This window comes from Felis catus, chromosome E2 (genome assembly GCF_018350175.1).
Source record: "Felis catus isolate Fca126 chromosome E2, F.catus_Fca126_mat1.0, whole genome shotgun sequence".
Taxonomy (NCBI): domain Eukaryota; kingdom Metazoa; phylum Chordata; class Mammalia; order Carnivora; family Felidae; genus Felis; species Felis catus.
Genome location: NC_058382.1, coordinates 58,404,708 through 58,423,115, shown reverse-complemented (window position 1 = coordinate 58,423,115; position 18,408 = coordinate 58,404,708). Strand labels below are relative to the sequence as shown.

The 18,408-nt window shown below is 56.7% G+C and overlaps 1 protein-coding gene and 1 long non-coding RNA gene across 4 annotated transcripts in view; one reads left to right on the top strand and one right to left on the bottom strand.

The window, feature by feature from the left end:
- Positions 1 to 3,804: 3,804 nt before the first annotated feature.
- LOC123382425 lies at positions 3,805 to 18,389 on the bottom strand. Of its 2 annotated transcripts, none has more exons than XR_006590765.1 (3): positions 17,535 to 18,389; positions 17,217 to 17,334; positions 3,805 to 5,126 (listed from the first exon to the last, which is right to left on the bottom strand). It is a non-coding gene; the product is annotated as an uncharacterized LOC123382425 (long non-coding RNA). The 2 variants fall into 2 exon arrangements; XR_006590766.1 differs by lacking the exon at positions 3,805 to 5,126 and adding an exon at positions 14,446 to 14,726.
- CE2H16orf74 (chromosome E2 C16orf74 homolog) overlaps positions 6,855 to 18,408 on the top strand; it is a 46,610-nt gene continuing 35,056 nt past the window's right edge. Inside the window, exon 1 of one of the 2 annotated variants that reach the window (XM_045047094.1) lies at positions 6,855 to 9,397. The gene's annotated coding sequence lies outside the window, so the exon portion shown is untranslated. The remainder of the gene's footprint in view (positions 9,398 to 18,408) is intronic. The other variant, XM_045047095.1, reaches the window with a different exon arrangement.

Here is an 18,408-nt window from a genome sequence, read left to right as displayed (position 1 = left end):
AGTGTTTGTGACTTTTCGTCCCGTTTGGGTTCGTGTCCGGTCCCGGGATCGGGTGCACGGCGGGCTGGTGTCCGCGGTGGGGAGCCTGCAGCCCTGAACCGCGCGGCCCCACGCCCGTCGGGCGCACGTCGCTGCCGCGACCACACAGTGGGAACGATGCCACCGTCGCCTGAGAAACCTTCATCGTGAAGGGTGAAAACAGCCACTGCTGAAAGTAGGAATTCGCGCGGGAGCGCGGCTGTGATGCTTCTCAGTCAACCAGAAAGCTCGTGAACCTGTGGGACCGCAAAGGGGAAAAGGGAACCGTATTAAGATGACCTTTGAGAGGCGGAAATCAGTCCCAACTCCTAACTCACTCGCATGATGATCCAACTGGTTCTAATCTGTTCTGTAATTGTTTCTTTTGTATTTGAAGCAACAAAAGCAACACCGAACTTAGACTCCCCGCGCTTCACAGAGCTCTGCGAGCTCTGTGGTTGGAACAGGTGGTCAAGCTCTGTAACGCAATCCGAGGAGAGGACGAGGGGGCTCTGTGGTACCGCGGCATTTGTTCTCTCCTGCAGGCGTCCTTTTCTCCGCCCTTTCTTCGGACACCCCTCCCCCTCAGCTTCTGAAGCTGGTGTTCCTTCACGTGAGGACGCGGACAGAGGGGTGACGGGTCGGAGAGCGGGGAGCCGTCTCGTTCCGAGTGGGTCTGTGTTTGTTTCGGAAAGGGAGCATTTACCACCAAAGAAAGCTCTTTTCCCGGGAAAAGCTCTTTTCCTGTAGCACGTGCTACAGCGGCCCAAGGCCAAGGGGAGCTGGCAGAGCTGGGTGGAATGAAGGTGTGGCCAGGGCTGTAACTCGGGAGGCATTTTCAAGACCGACTCTTGCACCTTGTGTTCACCTCCCTGTGGGATTCTTGTGCTCATTTTTCCCACCAGCTTCCCAGGAAAGCCGTGCCTCCCTCCCGTCGGGATTTCGGCCCGGAACCAGGTTCCCGCTCTGCGGCTGAGTCAGGCTTAGGTTTTCAGAAGAAAGCGTGTTAAATGTTCCAAAAGGAGGAATGTAGGTTTAGAAGAACAAAAACACGTTTCCCAAGTGCACACACCTCCTACATCCTTGTAAAAACAGCAGAAGCCCGTGCCGGGCTCCCCCCACCTCGCCACCCAGCCTTGTGGTGAGGTCCCCGGGCCTGTGGTCTCCCTGGCGCTAAGAACCAGATTGTTTCCTCCCCAGGATAAAAGTGAGAAGCTGCCCGGTAGCCACGCATTTGTATTCTCCCTTTGCCTTTTTGTAGAAGAGGCTTTAAGGAATGACACAAAGCATATTCGTGTACTGAGAAACTCTGTCCGTCAAAATCTTAAATCTGAAGGGATCTGAGGGCAGGCGGGGGGCGGGGTGTGGTTGTGTAGAGATGTCCCGTCAGACCCAGCCGTGTGCTCAGAATCACCCTGGCGGATGTTGTGGTCTCTACCATAGCACCCATCCAGTACGAAACGGGCAGGATAAATTATTAATGGATAAAATGTCATTTCCATTTCTAACCATGGTCGCCTGAAGAACTGGGGACACCGAACGTGGAAAAGTCAGCAGGAGCTTCACAAATAACAAAAGCCCTGTGCTTGCTAGAAGAAGATCAGTCTTGCTAATTCTAATTGAATTAGGGTGATTTAGAATGCAAAACAACTTAGAAATCTTGAGCAGTTTAAATTTTTTATGTTTATTTTTGAGAGAGACAGAACACAAGCCGGGGAGGGGCAGAGAGGGAGGGAGACAGAGGAGCCGAAGCAGGCTCCAGGCTCTGAGCTGTCAGCACAGAGCCCGACGTGGGGCTCGCACCCACGAATCGCGAGATCACGACCTGAGCCGAAGTCGGCCGCTGAACCAACCAACTGAGCCGCCCCGGGGGCCCCGCGATTTAAATCTTCAAGTCTGTTTTCCGGGAATCTGGTGTTTTCAAGCCTCCTTGGTGTAAAAAGTCCTTGTGTAATTAGCTTTGGTTGTACAGCTTCTCTTTCTGATATACTTGAAAACCTGTTGTTTCTGCATATGATGATTCTCAGCTACGAAAGAAAAATGCTTCCGTAACTGCCCCTCTTTGGTATCGTATGTATCTTGACACAGTAGCTACTTTATGACATCATGGTAGGCAGACGCTAGAAGAGCCAGGGGAATCAATCTCCATACCCTGCGGGCATTTTTAGCCACGTTAGCGAAGAGAGCGCAGTCTAAAGATAGACTTCCGTTTGACTAGTTGACATTTCTTGAGGCTTTCCATCAACTCGGTGCCTCTTACACGTGGGATTTTTTTCCCTTCAATACCGACAAGGTCTGGCAGCAAATGATGGTTTGTGTCCCTTCAGCAACTCTCAGGTAGGCAGTCAGAGCGCTCCGACTTCATTTGCATATGCTTCAGAGTCCAGGGGGTAACTTGAATATTTTTATCCCCATAATCTTGACTTGTGTCTCCTTAAAAATGTCGAAGATACCTTCGAATGGGATGCAAAATCTGATCAGCTTTCCGTGTCTTAGAATAAATTGCTTTTCTTCTGAGGGTCCTTTTGTTCCTTAAGGATTAACTTGTTGGGGTGGCTGTTTCCTTGCAGGGACCTGAAGGTTTTTCTTTAGATGATGAGACCGAGTCCAGCTCTAGAGCTGCCAAGAATTGTGTTCTTGGTCTTTTGCTTCGAAAGCGGTGCGTCTGGTGCCAGCGAAGCATCCGCTTGAATTTGACCGGAGGGAACCTTTGGCTCGAACTTGTGTTGCCTCGCAAAGCAGAGAGAGTAACATACTATATTTAGGGCTGTCTGAACAAACGTTCCAGATACCAGTTACAAACCTGTAAATAATTGCATTTCAGAATCATCGTGAAGTTGCGTGGGCAAGGCTCCTGGCCTGGCACAGTCCCCAGTGGCCGGGGAGCCTGTCCCGAGGCAGGACACTGGCCAGTTCGCCAAGGGCCCTGGATGCTCCTCGGGCACTGAGGATTAAGTGAAGCCCGAGGTGGACAGGATTCGGTACCACCCAGGTCCCTGCTCTGCATCTGCCTCGTTACTAGAGAAGAGTCGACCGTCTCAGTCGATTTTCTCACAAGGGAGAATCTTCCCGTTCCATCCCGCCGTGCCTCACCCCCCCTTAGGTGACCGCACGAGGCAGCAGGGTCTGGCGCCAGCCGGCGGGAGGGGTTGTGTGGCGGTGAGTGGCCCAGCGTGCCAGGTGTGAACCCCAGCTCTGCCGCCTTTGCTCTGCGGCTGCGTGCAAGGTGTGTCTCGTGTCCTGTCAAACGTGGGGCGGTGACGCCTGTTTGCGGGAACGTCGTGAAGACCCCATGTGCTGGCACTTAGCGGGACACGTTAGGGCTGCGCTGAGGAAGGTTCTTCACTCTTAATGTTGTCGCGGTTCCAGGCCGGACCGAGAAAGAACAGAGCACTTGCTCAGTAGACATCCAGGGCACGTTTGTCGAATGAATAAGTAAGCAAAAGCAGCCTTCTCGAAAGACAACAGCAGCTTATATCTAACCCTTTCCTCACGTTTACCTTCCCAACCCCGCTATGATGTCTCAGGGCCTCGTCTGCGTTTTGCAGGGGGAACCAGGGCACGGGTGTTGACGTGTCTGCCCAAGACACAGACCAGAAGGGAAGGTGAGGCAAGGGCTCCAGGTGTGGCCCCTCTCCTAGGAGACCGGGAGCAGAAAAGCCCCAGCCCAGTGCTAACACGTTTTCGTCCTCACTGTGACGCCACTGTATGCTCATGTCAGAAGATGGCAAAGAAACAAAGTTACTCCCTGCTTCCATCCTCCGTTCCCCCCCCCCAAAGACAAGGTAGAAAGTCAAATGTGCCGTGATGTCCTTGGATATTGAGATGCAAAGAACTTGGAGGACCTTACGACATAATTTAAGATATAGAAGGTATAAATACAAGGAAAATATTAGGAAATTTGTGCAGATTCCTGGGCCCAGACCCCAAGCATCCCAATTCATTGAGATTCTGGGCCCAAAAGTTGGCATTTGTGGCAGGTAGATTCACATCCACAGAAATCCAGAGATTCACCCAGTGGTACCCAGACAGCCAGGACCTGAGGAGCTGGACCATAAGGCTGGCACTGCGAAACCTAATTGGGCAGGTCAGCAGCTGAGAACTCACAGCTCGACCAGGCTCACACTGGCAGAATTCAGGGCTCCTGAGTGAACTCTGTCTCAGCGGGAGCTTCTTTGATTTTTTTCTTTTTTAAAACATATTGCACACACAATGCACAAAATGTATGCTTAACATTTGAACAGTCAGAAACAGACTGATAGCTTTTGAACAAGCTCATAGCCCTAGACCCGGGAGGATAGAGCAAGGTCAATGTCTTAACACTCCCTCTGCCTTCTGAGGTGTCCTACACGTCTTTAAATTGTTTTGTAATGTCTGTTTATTTTTGAGAGACAGCGTGAGCGGGGAAAGGCAGAGAGGGAGACAGAATCGGAAGCAGGTTCCAGGCTCCGAGCCGTCAGCACAGAGCCCGACGCGGGGCTCGAACCCACAAACCTTGAGATCGTGACCTGAGCCAAAGCCGGACGCTTAACCGGCTGAGCCACCCAGGCGCCCTGCGTCTTTAATTTTCAAAGTTTGGGCTCCAGTCTGTCCTGTGCTGCTCCTTTCCAGGAGGTGCCTTTATAGTGAGACTCGTGTGGCTCCCCAGAGCCCCGCCCTGGCCCCCATGTATTAAGACATACCCACAGGGACCTACTGCGGATCAGCCCAGACAAAAAAAGGTACAAACTAAAAGTCATCTGAACTCTCACCATGTGCTGATATCCTTCTAACTACCTCTCCCTAAATGTCAGAACTCTGGATCTTTGAATTCTCAAGTCTTAGATTTGAATTAATTGAAAGAGGTGTGCCATGAGATCCCTTTATAAGAGCGTAATTCATATTTGCTGGACTACGTAAACAGTTTATTTCCGAAGTGTTACGTTGCTCACTTACATTCGTCTCCTAAATTCAACCCTTGGTGTTGGCAGTCTTTAATTTCAGACATTTTGGTGATTTGTGGTGGCATCTCGTGGATTATTGGTCTATGTCTAAAACGATACAGCTTCCAGAAGGTAACAGAAGAATGTATTCATGACATGGGCTCAGCAAAGATTTTTCAACAGGACCTATAAAGAAACAATCCGTTGTACTCTGCTGAGATCAAGAGCTTTTGTTCATTTAAAAGACATAATCAGGGTTGTGAAAAGGGAGGCCACGGGGCAGAAGAAAAGATTTATGATGCAGTTACTCAACCGAAAACTCCAACGTGTCTACCCAAATATATTAAAAAACTACAGATCAGTCTTTAAAAATAGACAGCCCGGCTGATCAGGCGCTTCCCAAAAGAAGACAGCCACACAGCCAGCGAGCGTATGAAAATGTGCTCCACGAATGTCATCAAGGGGAAGCAAATTAAAAACACGGGAGTCTGTTTGTTAACGGGAAGAAAATGTCAGGAAGCAGAACCGTCCACGTGTGCACAGCTCAAATGCCCCAGTGATCCCCGGACCGCTTCACACAACCGTGACTCAGGGTCAGAACCACCCCCCCCCCCCGAGACACAGCATCCGGCTCCTTCTTTCCTGGAGTAGCGGAAGCTTGAGATTGCGCTTGAATGCCTGGCCCAGCCAAACAGGGAGCAGCAGTTACTGATGTGAGGACCTCGGCTGGGTTTCTCCCAGCCTACGTAGGACATGTACCTCTGCAGGACTTAAAGGAAGACCCCTCCTGTGGCCGCCTGCCTCCGCCATCCCGGCCTCCCTCCTTGTCCTGTCCCGAAGTTCAGACCTAGTCTTTCCAGAGTGGAATTGTTCTCTCAATCACCCATAATGCCTGGAATTTACTCAGCACCTGCCTTCTGAGGAGCCCAAAGTCATTTGCAGATCCTGCTGATAAAATGGCTGCCCCGTGGTCAAGCTCTCTGCTAAATTACGTCTGTGCTAAGAGGTAGTTTTCAGAAGGGCTCCTCGACAGTCCTGGAGACCTGGGGTGCCTTTATGAGCCAGCTCTGTGCCGGCTGGAGCCCCGGGAGGAAGGCACTGTTCATCCAGGCTTTACAGGATTATCCGGGAGGGATGGTGGTGTTCTTCGTCATAATTGTGGGCTCAAGTGCGGCTATCCAGGTGGGCTGGTGCACCTGCCAACGCAGCCACACTCTGTGCCACTGCTCACAGCTAGGCAGAGGGAAACCGAGGCAGGGCTGATCCCAGGACAGTGGGGAGGCTGGAAGCAGAGAAGAGGGGAGGAGGGTGTTTTGGTTGTGGGACCAGGACAGCAAGGCAGATGGGGAGAAGGCCAGGACCCAAAGGAAGTTAGGACCTGCCTGCGCATTTCCCCATTTTCAGCAAGGGGTCCCTTGGCTCCCTTCCCGGATGTTTCTCCCAAGCAGCCCACCGTGCACACGGGCCGCACGCAGGCAGGGCTGCAGGCCCCCTTCTGCGGCCAGGAAGGGGCTGAGTTCATAGGCAAGAGCCATCGCTCTGGGGAAGCTGGAAGCCGAGGTGCAGAGCCACGTCCCTGGGGGGTGCCCACCTGAGCAGTCAGGGAGGCAGGACCAAGCCAAGGCCAGGGTGGCAGGGAGGGACCCGCCCCAGCAGTGTGGGTGGGGGCGATGGGGTGGGCGCAGAGGAGCAGGCACAGGTGTTGGAGGAGGCCGGCAGTGTGTGTGGGAACCCACAGGCATGGGGCTTGGGCCTGGGGGCCAGGGTTCAGCTGACTGCCTAGTATTGCACAGTTTCCATTCGCATCCCTGAGGCCTCAGGGAGGAAGTCGGGGTGCTGCCTGCACAGGCTCCATGGGGTGGGGGGCAGGGGAGGAACGTTCCAGAGACTCAGAATAGGGAAACGTTATTCTGTGCAAGTTCCGTCTGTGCTGACGGCCAAGAGGCTCCCTGGGGCCTCCCTGACCGCCTCACCTGCCACCCCCCGGAGATGCCAGCAGCTGCTCCCGCTCGCTGAACCCCCCCCCCCCCGGGGAACCCATACCCACTCCGGGCCCCCGGAAACACACCGCAGGGAGGAGGCCTGGAAATGACCCCTGACGAGCTCCCCCCGCAGAGCCGGGCTCTCTGTCTCACTGTGTGTGGGTTAATTTGGGTGGGAGATCGAGGGTCACTGGCTAAGCCTGGAGCTGAATAAATCTTGTCATGTATCGTCCCCGCTCCACCGGAGCCGTCAGCTGGGGCCAGACCTCCCCGGCACCCCAGACGCTTGGGCCGCCACTCTGGTTTGCTGAGTCACTGGGGAAGGAGCGCCACAGGCTGACAGGCACAACACGGCTCACCTCCACCCTCAGAGGGACGGATCCGCCAGCCCCCCGCCCCTCCCAGGGCCAGGGAACTGTTTTCCTGGTGACACACTTAGCTTTCCTGAAGCAGGAACTTCCAGCCCCAGGGCAGGCAAAAACCTCCCCAGTCCGTGGCCACAGGGCCTTTGCTGGGGACCTGCCCCACCCTGCCCTTGACAGGCCTGGCCACCCAGCCGCCCAGGCTCTGACAGGATACAGGATACGAAAGCCCCAAACGCAGGGCCTCCTTCCTGCGGTGTGCCTGTGGCAGGAAGTACACGCTCACCAGGTACGAGTGGAGGCAGGGTTGGCCAGGCCTCTGCTGCTGCTGCCGGCCGGGCCCTGGGACAGGGACTGAGATCCCAGCTGAGGATGCGAGGGCTGAGGGGACTGAAGGCAGGTAGGACGGTCCTCCAGGCCTTTCCTGCTCTGTGTGGCAGCCGCTTCACCTGCGTCCCGTCTGCTGGAGCAGGGGCGGGAGAGCGGCTGAGCCAGGCTGGTGCTGACACTCGTGGAGTCAACGGAACTGCAGAAGGCCGGACCGGCCTGGAAAATGGCCCCGTGGCCGTTTCCCTCCCGCTTCAGAGGTGCCTTGGGGCTCCCTCGCTTACCCCGGGGACCTTGGGTTCAACTGTGCCTCAGCTCCTGTCCCCTAGATCGGTTCTGTCATGACGAATGCCGCCTGAAGTGGCCAAGGGAGGGGGGCGGGTGAGATGAGCAGAGGCCGAGCTCAGCCATCAGCAACGTCTACACCTGTGGACTACACACCCCAGCACGGCATTTGCTGAAGCACTGGAATTGCGGGGCCCCTAAAGAAACTCTAGGAAGGGAGAGTCACAAAGGTGTCCCACAGCAGTGACCAGGGCCTCAGGGCCTGAGTCACGGGTCCTCAGACACCGAGGCTTCCCACAGGGAGCAGGAGACCCACGTCCGCCCCTCTCCAGCCCCATCTGCCTCTGGTTCCAGCTGCTTGTCGGCGTGGCGGTGGGGTCTGGGCCCTGGACGGCCCAGCACGCCAGTACCCCCCGGGCCTCTCCGCTGCCTCGGCCTCCTGGGGTCCACAGAGGCTTTCATTCCAGGAACGATCTTCACTCCCGCAGGCTCAGAGCCTTGTAGCGATGCCCTCATTCCTGCTCCGGAGTCTCCGAAGCTAAGTGGTGGCCTGGGGAGCCTGCTGGGAAAAGAGGCCCATCTGCTTGCTGCCTTCCCAGAAGTGGCATGGCGACTGGACGCAGGTGGGCCTCGCAGGCCTGAGCAAGCGTCCTTGGCTTGTCCTTGGCCACGGCTGACTCGCTTCTTACCAGCTTACTGGAAATCCCTGCTCTCGGCCAGGCCTGTCTTATTACCAGACACAGCCCTTGGCCACGTGTGAAGTCCTGTGGCTCCGCCCACAGCGTGTCCTTGTGCTCGTCTGCTCTCTGCCCTGGCCTGTGACAGGTCGAAGCCCCCAGGTCAGGATCAGCCTTGCCCTCTCGCCCCGGCACTGCCTGTCAGCACCTCACGCGGGCGTCCTTGGAGCACCCCGCCTCTTCTGCTTTCCCTCACGAGGGGAGACCCGCCCCAGTGTGGTGACAGAGTGCCAGGCACACCCGGACTTGGGGACTCACTGGGTCTCGAGGCAATTCATCGCCCCGTTCCGATTGCCAGAAATTTCCCCTTCTGTTACACATAAGCTGTGTCCCGCAATCCCCTTCTGACCCTGGCGGCAGCCCCCAGGGCCTCCTTCCCAGGAGAGCTTTTCAGAAATAGTGACCTCCTCCACCTCTTCCCCCCCGCCCCCACCACCACCGTCGTGGTTTTGACTCCCTTCGCCACGTGGATTCTATCTCCAGTCTGTCCATTCCTCTGTCCTCAAGGCCGGGAACTGGGGATATGAGCCAGGGATTAATCGCACGGAGTAAGCTTCCGAAAGTCACGGGGGCCATTGGAAGGCCTGAGCTTAGAGATAATTTCCCTTCTCTGCAAAGGCCAGGCATTTAGTCCAAATGGGCAGAGTCGGGCGAGGGCCAGGCCAGCAGGGGACAGCAGCCACAGCCCAGATGGCCATCCCAGAAACACAAGCTACCGTCCCCAGCCTGAGACGCAAGACGGCCGCTGATCTCTTCTCCTAGAGGTAAGGGGGCTGCCACTGGGAGCCTCGCGGGGGCGTCTGCGAGGGGCTTGGAGGGAAGAGCAGCCCGTCCCCTGCCCCATCTCCAGACCTCTCTAAGTTTTAGGAAGAGCCCTCTCTACTTGCCCTCACCATGCAACTCCTCTCGGTACATAACACCACCTCCTGGGTGCCCACGGGATGCCAGACACTTTTCTGGACCTCTGCTTGTGAATTTTTAAACGTGGGTTTTTATTGTCTTATACCAGAAGCCAGATACACCCTGGTGTGTGTGGGGGGGGGGGTTGGTTAACCTAAAGATGATGGACGGTTGTACCAGAGAAAGAAGTGGCAACCACACTTCAGTGGGACTCGGTCCAGTTTAAATGAGATACTGAAATTAAATGGAATGTTGAAAAGAAAGTTCACCTTCTCGCTGTCGGCGAGCAGCGCCCCGGGAGGGAGACGACGTTCACCTGTTTGCCCAGTTGTGTGGCCGCCCAGCAGCGACCCTCCAAGCCTTCGGGTTTTGTCTTTATGCTGCGGGGAGCAGGCACTTCCTTTGCTCCCCAGATGAGGCAGCCAGGCCTTCCAGCCAAGTGAGCCGCTCTCCAAGGCCCCGGGGGCGGGGCAGGGGGGGGGACCTTGAAGGTGGATCTAGGACTCAGAACCCCCTTCCGTGTAGACCCCCATCCTGGTGAATATTTTTATAGCCGGAGACAAAGGTGGGGCTGCTGATGGCCTCAGTCTTAACTTGGTGCACTCCTTTGAACTTGGTGTGCTGGCCGCATGGGGGTGGGGGGGCGGGGGCAGGGGCTAAAGTCGGCAGGTGGCTCTTTGGTCCCCAGGCGGGCTTGTCCGTGCAGGGGAGGGCCATCTGCAGCCAGAGCAAGACCCACCTGCCTCTCCGGGGATTAGCCGGGGCCCCAAGCACCTGCAGGCTTGAAAAGTGGTTTCCGCGTCTGGGAAGGGAGAGCGAATCAGCACCGAGTAGGCGCAAGGGAGTGAAAAGGCCAGTTCTGAATCTGGCTGGCTGAGCTCAAACCCCGGCAACGCTGGGCCACCTCTCCGCCCTCATCTGTAAAATGTCCTCGTCGCTATCGGGTCGTTTCGTTAGTGCCGGGCACACGCTAAGCACTCCACAAATATTCACGGCTGCGATTCAGACGCTGGTCGTGAAAAAATGGCCACGCTTTGGCTCCACATCAGCTGGGTGATGTAGGTACTCTCACCCCATCTTTGAGGGGGGGACACCGAACGGCGGGGTGGGCAGGTGACCTCCGCGAGGCCATTCTTTAGTTTTTCGTTCGGAGAACACCTTCACGCGCGCTCTTGTACGACCCTCAGGAGCCCCTCGCCGCAGTTGCTGACTTTGCTCGGAGCTAAAATGTTGAGCTGAGACCGCCTCTGGCTTCCTCCCCCTTCCCGGAGTCCAGTGCTCCCCGGAGGCTCCCTGCGAGTCGGGTCGCGTTGCGGGGGTGTGCAACTTCCACCTGGTCTTTTTCCCAAAGTGTTCCAATTGACATCACGCCGTCCGTGCGTTTCCCTACTCGCTGTGCCTTTGAGTATTTCCCGTGCGGACACCCCCGGGTCTGGGTCGCGTCCCCTTGGCCGCCGTGCGATCTTCCGCCGAATGAGGTCACCGCCTGTCCACGCCCCAGGGTGTCCGTTCATCCTTCTGATGGACGGCAGTTCCTAGTTGGCGGTTTGACCCACGGTGCTGGGCGAACAGCCCTGCGCCTGCCTGCCCGTGCGCGTGTCCCAGGACACAGACCCCTCGGTGGAGTGGCTGGGCGGCGGGGGATGAGTTTCCCAGATGCTGCCCGCTTCCTTCACCGCACGAGCTGGGAAGAGTTCTCGGCGCCGCGGCCAGAGCCGGTACTTGGCGTCCATCGGGTGGGTGTGCGCTGGGGTCTCCTCGGTCGCCAAATGCGGGCCGGCCTCGGCAGCTCGCCAGGCCGCGTGCCCATTACACGTTGAAACGATCGTTTTTGGAGACATTGGGTTAAACGAAAAAGACCCCTAGAATGCACTTTGCCTGTCTTGTTTTCACTCCTTTTAACAAGGCTGCTAGGAAATCCGTAAGCGGCACCGGGGGCAGGAGTTAGATTTCTGTGGGATGATGCAGCCCTACAGTCTGCCCGGCAGGTGCCTGGTGGCAGGCGCCCGGGGAGCGTTTGATGAATGAGTGAGTGAAATCAGACACTTGAGAGGAAGACATCCTTGGCATAGCTGGGGCCCCCTGGCCCCACCCCTGGCGCCTGTGCCAAGGCTGAGAGCTATGAGCCCCTTGGCCCCCTGCCTCCGGGGACTGAGGGGTGGGCCCCTGGAGACCAGCTGCCTGGGAGAGAAGGCCACCCCCCCTCCTCCCCGCAGCAGGGCCTCCCGGAAAGCCCCACGCCGACCACGGAAACGGTGTCCTGCAGGACAGCTCGGGCCCCCTTGGGCGAGCACCCTCGTTTCCCTCCCAGCCCTACCCTGCGGGCGCTGTCCCTAAGCCCACGGGAGGCCAGGACTACACTGTGGAGGGTGGTGAGTCAGCCGCCGTGCCTGCCCAAGGCCTCGAGGAAGACGGACACCAAAGCTTGGCTCGGCCCCTGGGCAAGGTGCCCGGGCCCTGCACTCCACGGGGCCGCCGTGATGCCCTGAGAAAGGTTAACTTTGAAGCCGCCCGTGGAGCGGCTAAGCCAGGCGGAGCTTGAACAAAGAGCCCCAAGGCTTCCAGCTTGGGGTGCCCTGCAGAGTAACCCCGGAGCAGTGGGGAGCCCGGTCTGAAGTGTCGGCGGCTCCCCTCTCGTTCCAAAATGTGCAGAAAGCTCACCCATCTGGACTCTGGGAAGAAATCTGTCACTCAGGGCTTCAGGCACCTGAACGTCACCCGTCAGACACGGTGCTCACACGTAGTCTGATGGTTTTACGTGGGAAATGTTTGCCAATGACCTTCATCCTTTTCTCCGTGACAAATGGTGACCGGTAGGTACGAGGCTGGACAGTTGAATGGCGACACCCTGAGGCCCTGTTGAGCATGGAAGACTGTGTCTCCGCTGTCCCCAGGGGCCACACTTTCTGAGCCTTGGGTCTGCTTTCCTAGTTCCTCGTTCTTCTCTGGTCCAGAACCTTCACCCGCCCCTGCTGCCTAGGGCGTCTGCGGTCCATGTCCTTCCCTGCCCTCGCTTTCCCCTGGCCCATCCAGACCCCCTCTGAAATGACTCCCTCTAAGCTGAGCTGGAGAAACCAGACTCGTTCAATAATATGTAAAACAAAGGCAAAAGGTTTGGATCGGGTCTTAGCTCCGACTGCTGGGTGGTCTTTGGCACAGGGCTTCGGGGTGTGGACGGGTGAGGTCCCCAGACATGACTTCACATAAGTGGCATTGCTGTCGTTTTAGAACATACTAGTACATGAACAAGAGTGCCGATCAGAAGCAGCCAACTCACTACAGATCACCAAGTACCAATGTTTTTGTCTTCAAGATGGTTCCCAGATCTGCTGTTTGCTTGAACTTGCCAAAATAGAAATGAATTCAGCAAAGCAAATTCACCCACGGGCTGAAGGAGACACAGGATGGGGACCCGTCCTTGATTCCTCCTGTCCCCCATCCACTGCCCATATATCCAGCCCTTGACCCCTCAGGGACGCCCCTTCCTGTCCCCCCACCCGCAAATCTCATCCCTGCCCCCACCAGGGACTCCCCCTGTTTCTCCACACTCATGACCCCAACCCCAGCCCAGGTTGCTGCTTCCAAATCTCCTGCCTTGCCAGGCCTCACCCCAGAGTCCTGGACACTGGTGAAAAGTCTCACCCACACCTACTATTAAACACCATTGGCTCTGGAGCCTTTTAAAAAATAATTTCTGTGATTTTGCATTTGAAATATTTAGCTATTAGGAGCGCCTGGGTGGCTCAGTCGGTTGAGCACCCGACTTCGGCTCAGGTCATGATCTCACAGTTTGTGAGTTCGATCCCTGCATCGGGCTCTGTGCTGACAGCTCGGAGCCTGGAGCTGCTTCGGATTCTGTGTCTCCCTCTCTCTCTGCCCCTCCCCTGCTCACACTCTGTCTCTCTCTGTCTCTCAAAAATCAACAATAAAAAATTTTTCTTTTGAAATATTTGGCCAAAAGTAACTTCCCAAAGTTAACATCAGCTTTGAGCGCTCACCGTCTTGCGTACTCGAACACTCGCGAGTTTTCAATCCGACTGAAGTGAGCGTTTCCGGGTCTCAAGCTCGCGGCTCAGTAACGCCCCGCATGCCCTCGCTGGACGGTCACCGGGCTGTTTCCACCTGTGGGTTGTGGAGCCAGCCGCCGTGAGCATGCGTGCACCAGTCTTTGCGAGGACCCAGAATGTCATTGCGCCCCCCGCTCCCCCCCCCCCCGCCGGGTGGAATCATGGTATGTTTGTTTAGCCTTTGAAGACTCTTCTTGGCTGCTTTCCAGAGTGGCCGCATCAGTTTACATTCCCAGCAGCGATGGCAGAGCCTCCCCACAGCCTCCCCAACATGTGCTGGGTCCCTTTATTACTCTGACGGCCACCCTGATGCATGTGAGGTGGCACCTCTCCGTGGCATTCATTTGCATTTCCCTGACGACTAAGGACCCTGAGCGTTCCGTTTCTCTCGTGCTCCCTGCCCCCGCGTACATCTCTGGTGTCCTGTCTATTCAGATCTGTTTGGTTTTTTTTAATTTTTTTTTTTAACGTTTATTTATTTTTGGGACAGAGAGAGAGCATGAACGGGGGAGGGGCAGAGAGAGAGGAAGACACAGAATCGGAAACAGGCTCCAGGCTCTGAGCCATCAGCCCAGAGCCCGATGCGGGGCTCGAACTCACAGACCGCGAGATCGTGACCTGAGCCGAAGTCGGACGCTCAACCGACTGAGCCCCCCAGGCGCCCCTATTCAGATCTGTTTTGAATGTAATTTTGTAACTTAAATTTAAGTGTCTTTCTTTTTTTTTTTTTTTTAGAGAGAGAGAGAACATGAGCAGGGGAGGGGCAGAGGGAGAAAGAGAGAGGGAGAAGGAGAGAGAGAGAATCCCAAACAGGATCCACACTCAGTGCAGAACCCAATTCAGGGCTCGATCCCACGACCCTGGGATCATGACCTGAGCTGAAATCAAGAGTCAGAGGCTCAACCAACTGAGCCACCCGGGCGCCCCTTAAACTTAAGTTTTTAATTGAGTTACTTGCCTCCTTATTATTGAGTCTTAAGGCTTCTTTCTGTATTCAGTCCTTTCTCAGATACATGATTCGCAAATGAGTTCTTCTAGTCTGTGGCTTGTCCGTTAATTTCCGTAATGGTGTCTCTTGAAGGTTTTTACTTTGGTGACGTATAAATCGAATCTCGTGACTCTGCATCTGTGGGCAGATGCTGCTTTGCCTGTGGCCACTTTCTGCCCGCTCCCCCGACGGGCAGCCCCGATGGTCCCCGGGCAGGGACAGTTGCGCTCACGTGCTGACTTCCGGCCGCAGCGCGCATGGAGGGCGGCGAGGGACGCCTGACTGCCGGGTAGAAACCCAGGCCCTGCCACCTCCAGCCCAAGCCCTGGGGCAAGTGAGGCACCGCCACCAGCCTCAGCCCTCCCTCTGTACAAGGCGTCTGCCTCGGGAGGCCACGCAACTTAACGTGGGGCCCGGCACCCAGGCCAGCTCATCAGGGGCGTGAGCTCCAATCTGTCTGGTTCTCCCAAAGTTACGGCTGCTCCCTGAAGGCAAAGTGAGGCTCTTTCCCAACTCCCCAGGTTCGCGTGCTGACCAGGACGCAGGGATGAGACTCGTTCACTGCTGCCGGCCCCCAGCCAAGCCCTCACACCATCCCCCAGGGGCACAAAACTGCTGGGACAGCGTGGTCATGGACGTTGGAGGGCCCTGGGCATTTGAGGAGCGTTGAGGAGGGAGCCAGACCCAGCCTGGGGCGTGAAGAGGGGGCGTCTCAGCCTCCCCCAGGGTGGGGTTGAGCCCCTGTGGCCCTGCTGATGACCTCAGAGCAGCAAAGGCTCTCGGGGAGGGACCCTCTGGGGCAGACAGCCCAGCACAGACCGTCCCCCCGTGCAGCCACCTAGTTAGTCCCCGTCTCCTGGGGCCTGTCTCCCCAGGGCCTGTGTTTCTTTTGTAACTTTTACTTAGGGAATTTTCAAACATATATGTGGAGACATTTGAAGAAAACTGAATTATCATTGTAAGACTCACATTGGCAAGAGTGTTTCCAGCCAGTGTTTATTTATATCTAGAACACTTACTGTGTCCTGTGTGAAGGAGAACGCATTTATCTGCATTTCGCTTAATATATGAAATGAATACAAAGGAAAAATTGTGATTTAAAAAGGGAGAGGGTGGCACAACCAGTCCCGTGTACCCGGCCCCCGGCCCCGGCCGTGGCCTCGCCAGGGCCGCTCCCGTCCACCCTCGGGGAATAAACTCCAGGCGCCCCATCCCCAATCCCCAATCCCCAGTCCCATGGCCCACGTTCCCAACATCCCGCAGCACCGTGCGAGCACACGCACGCACACCAAAGCTCCCCCGGAAAGAAGGAGCCACCTGCCACTCACCCCGTGCTGGGGGGTCCTGGCGAGAGAGGCCAGCCCTGCCCCTCTCCAGCCCGGCAGCCTCGGTCCACCTCTCCGAGCCCCATTTCCGCATCTGTAAAATGGCTGGCACGGCGCCCCCAGAGGCAAACCCAGGCAACTGCAGACCGGCTGTGAGTGCACAGGTATCCAGCAGGGCACAGCAGGACGGTCAGCCTCGCAGCCAGGAGGACAGGCCGGGAAGGGGGTGAGATTGGGGAGGGGGACACACAGAGCTTCGAGTGTCTGTCACGGCAACAACAGAAACCCGAGCAAATATAGCAAGTTGTAGGTGCACGTTTTCTCATGCTCTGTGCTTTTTTGGACCTGCGGAATAATTCATAAATCTGACTGCAGCAAACTAAGGCCAAGCTTAAACAAAGCATTAACTCAGATCACATCTATGCTTGGCACTCCAGAGAAGCTTGTCTCAGCAATCTGTTGCCGTGTAACAAATGCCCCAAAGCTAAGTGGCTTGAAACGACGACTGTGTTCTATTTCCTCCCAGTTCTGTGGGATGCGTGGGCTCGGCCAGGTGGTTCTCGGGCACAGGCTGGGGCTGCTGTCACCTGATGGGGACTTGCCATTGTCAGATGACCCACATCCCTCCAAGCCACCCGTGACTCGGTGGTGCTCCCAGGGTACAGGGTGGTTGCGTCACAGTGACCAGGAAGACCCAAGCTTCTCAGACCCATGTGGGGTCTGCTAGGAGGCCAGACTGCAGGACCACGGCCCCCCCACCCCAACCCTGTGCCGTATCACGGGCTGTCCCGCGATCGTCCCAGATCGCAGCCCACCCTCGGTCCCCGCTGAGACTCGGGCCTGCCTGATGTCCGTCTAGGCCCAGAAAGTTCCGGAACAACCACACCTCCCCTCCTCTCCGTGGCCTCTGGCCCCATCTCCTGATGCAGCCCAGATGGGGACTGTCACCCTCCTCCATGCAGCCCCTCTGTGACAGCTGAGAAGGGCCCCAAGTGACCAGGTCACAGAGACAGGACCAGCTCCTCCCTGTATCTGGGCACAGCACCCTCGGAGAGGGGCTCTGCCCTACAGCTCCCCCAGCCAACTGCGCTGGTTGGCATTTTGACAGATGGCTCCCTTTGGGAATGGGCCCTAGCGTCTGGGACGCGTCTGGTCCCCTAGTCCCCCAGAACCCTTGTGAGGACTTGTAATTCTTCGTCCACTCATTCACACCCCATTCTCCCTGAAGCGTGGAGTGCCTGCACTCTGCCAACCATGTGACCGTCAGCAAAGCAGACCTGGTCCCTGCCTCCTGGGGGCTTACCTGCTAGTGACAGACAGACCTTCAGCGACATGGCCGGTGAACCCACGACAGGCTGCGGTTCCACACTGGCAAAGGGACCCTTGCTCAGAGCTCTGGAAGTCGGGAGGGGCCGGCGGGGCTAGGGCAGTGGGGGAGGAGACGTTTCAGGGGGAGGAAGTTGTCCTATAACTGTGCTCCCTTTTCTGCCCTTCTTGGGACCTGCCCTGAAGCCAGAATCCCCGAAGCTAGCGTTTCCTCCTGATGCCCTCCAGAGGCTTCCCGAAAGGCCACCTTCTGCAAAGTGTTAGCTCCCCGCCACCACCCTTCGCAGCCTCCTACCATTTTAGTTTCCTTCTCAGTGCGCAGCCCCTAGTGTCCACGGGGCCAGGGCTCTCGACGGTCTTGTTCACCCACCAGAGCCCAGAGCCTCTGGCACATGCAGGCACCCTGTCAGGGCTGGGGACTCTTGCTGAGTCCCGCACAGGAAGCTGTTGCTGGGCTCATCCCCAGGGGAGGGGCCGGGCCGGGAGGCCTGCTTCCTCTGCAGACCAAGGGGTTTGGGGCTGAAAAGGAAGGGCTTTGGGGACAGGTGTCAGGGGCCGGCCGGGCCCACACCTAAGGAAGCCTCCCCTGGCCTGCAGCACCTGCCTTTTCCCAAAGCTCCAGGTGATTCTGGTCACAGGCCTGGTGTGGGGCCCCCGGCCTGCAGGTTCAAGGCTGCCCACTCCTCTCCTCTCTTCAGTAACGGCTGCTTCCAGGTGGGGGTGCAAGGTGAGCCTCCGCTCCCAGATCCCACCCCACCCCCACACCAAGCCCAAGCTCCAGGGGGTGGGTACCTCCCCCGGCTGCCTGAAGAACAGTGCCCACATAGGCCCCCCCCCCTCTCTCTTTTTCTTTTAAACCAAAATCTTTTTATTTTCGGAAATTTTCTTTTTTCTTTTCTTAAAGATGTGTTTAAGTGATTTCTACACCCAGTGTGGAGCTCTAGCTCACGACCCCGAGATCAAGAGTCATAAGCTCCACCGACTAAGCCCGTCAGGTGCTTCTCTTTGGAAAGTGGCAAACACACACTCAAGTGGAGAGGACAGCCTGATGAGCATCCACGTAACTTCGACAACTATCCACGTTTCCCGTCATTTGCTTTGTCTCTCTCCTCCACCTTTTTCTTTTTTTTTTAATTTTTTTTAACGTTTATTTTTGAGACAGAGAGAGA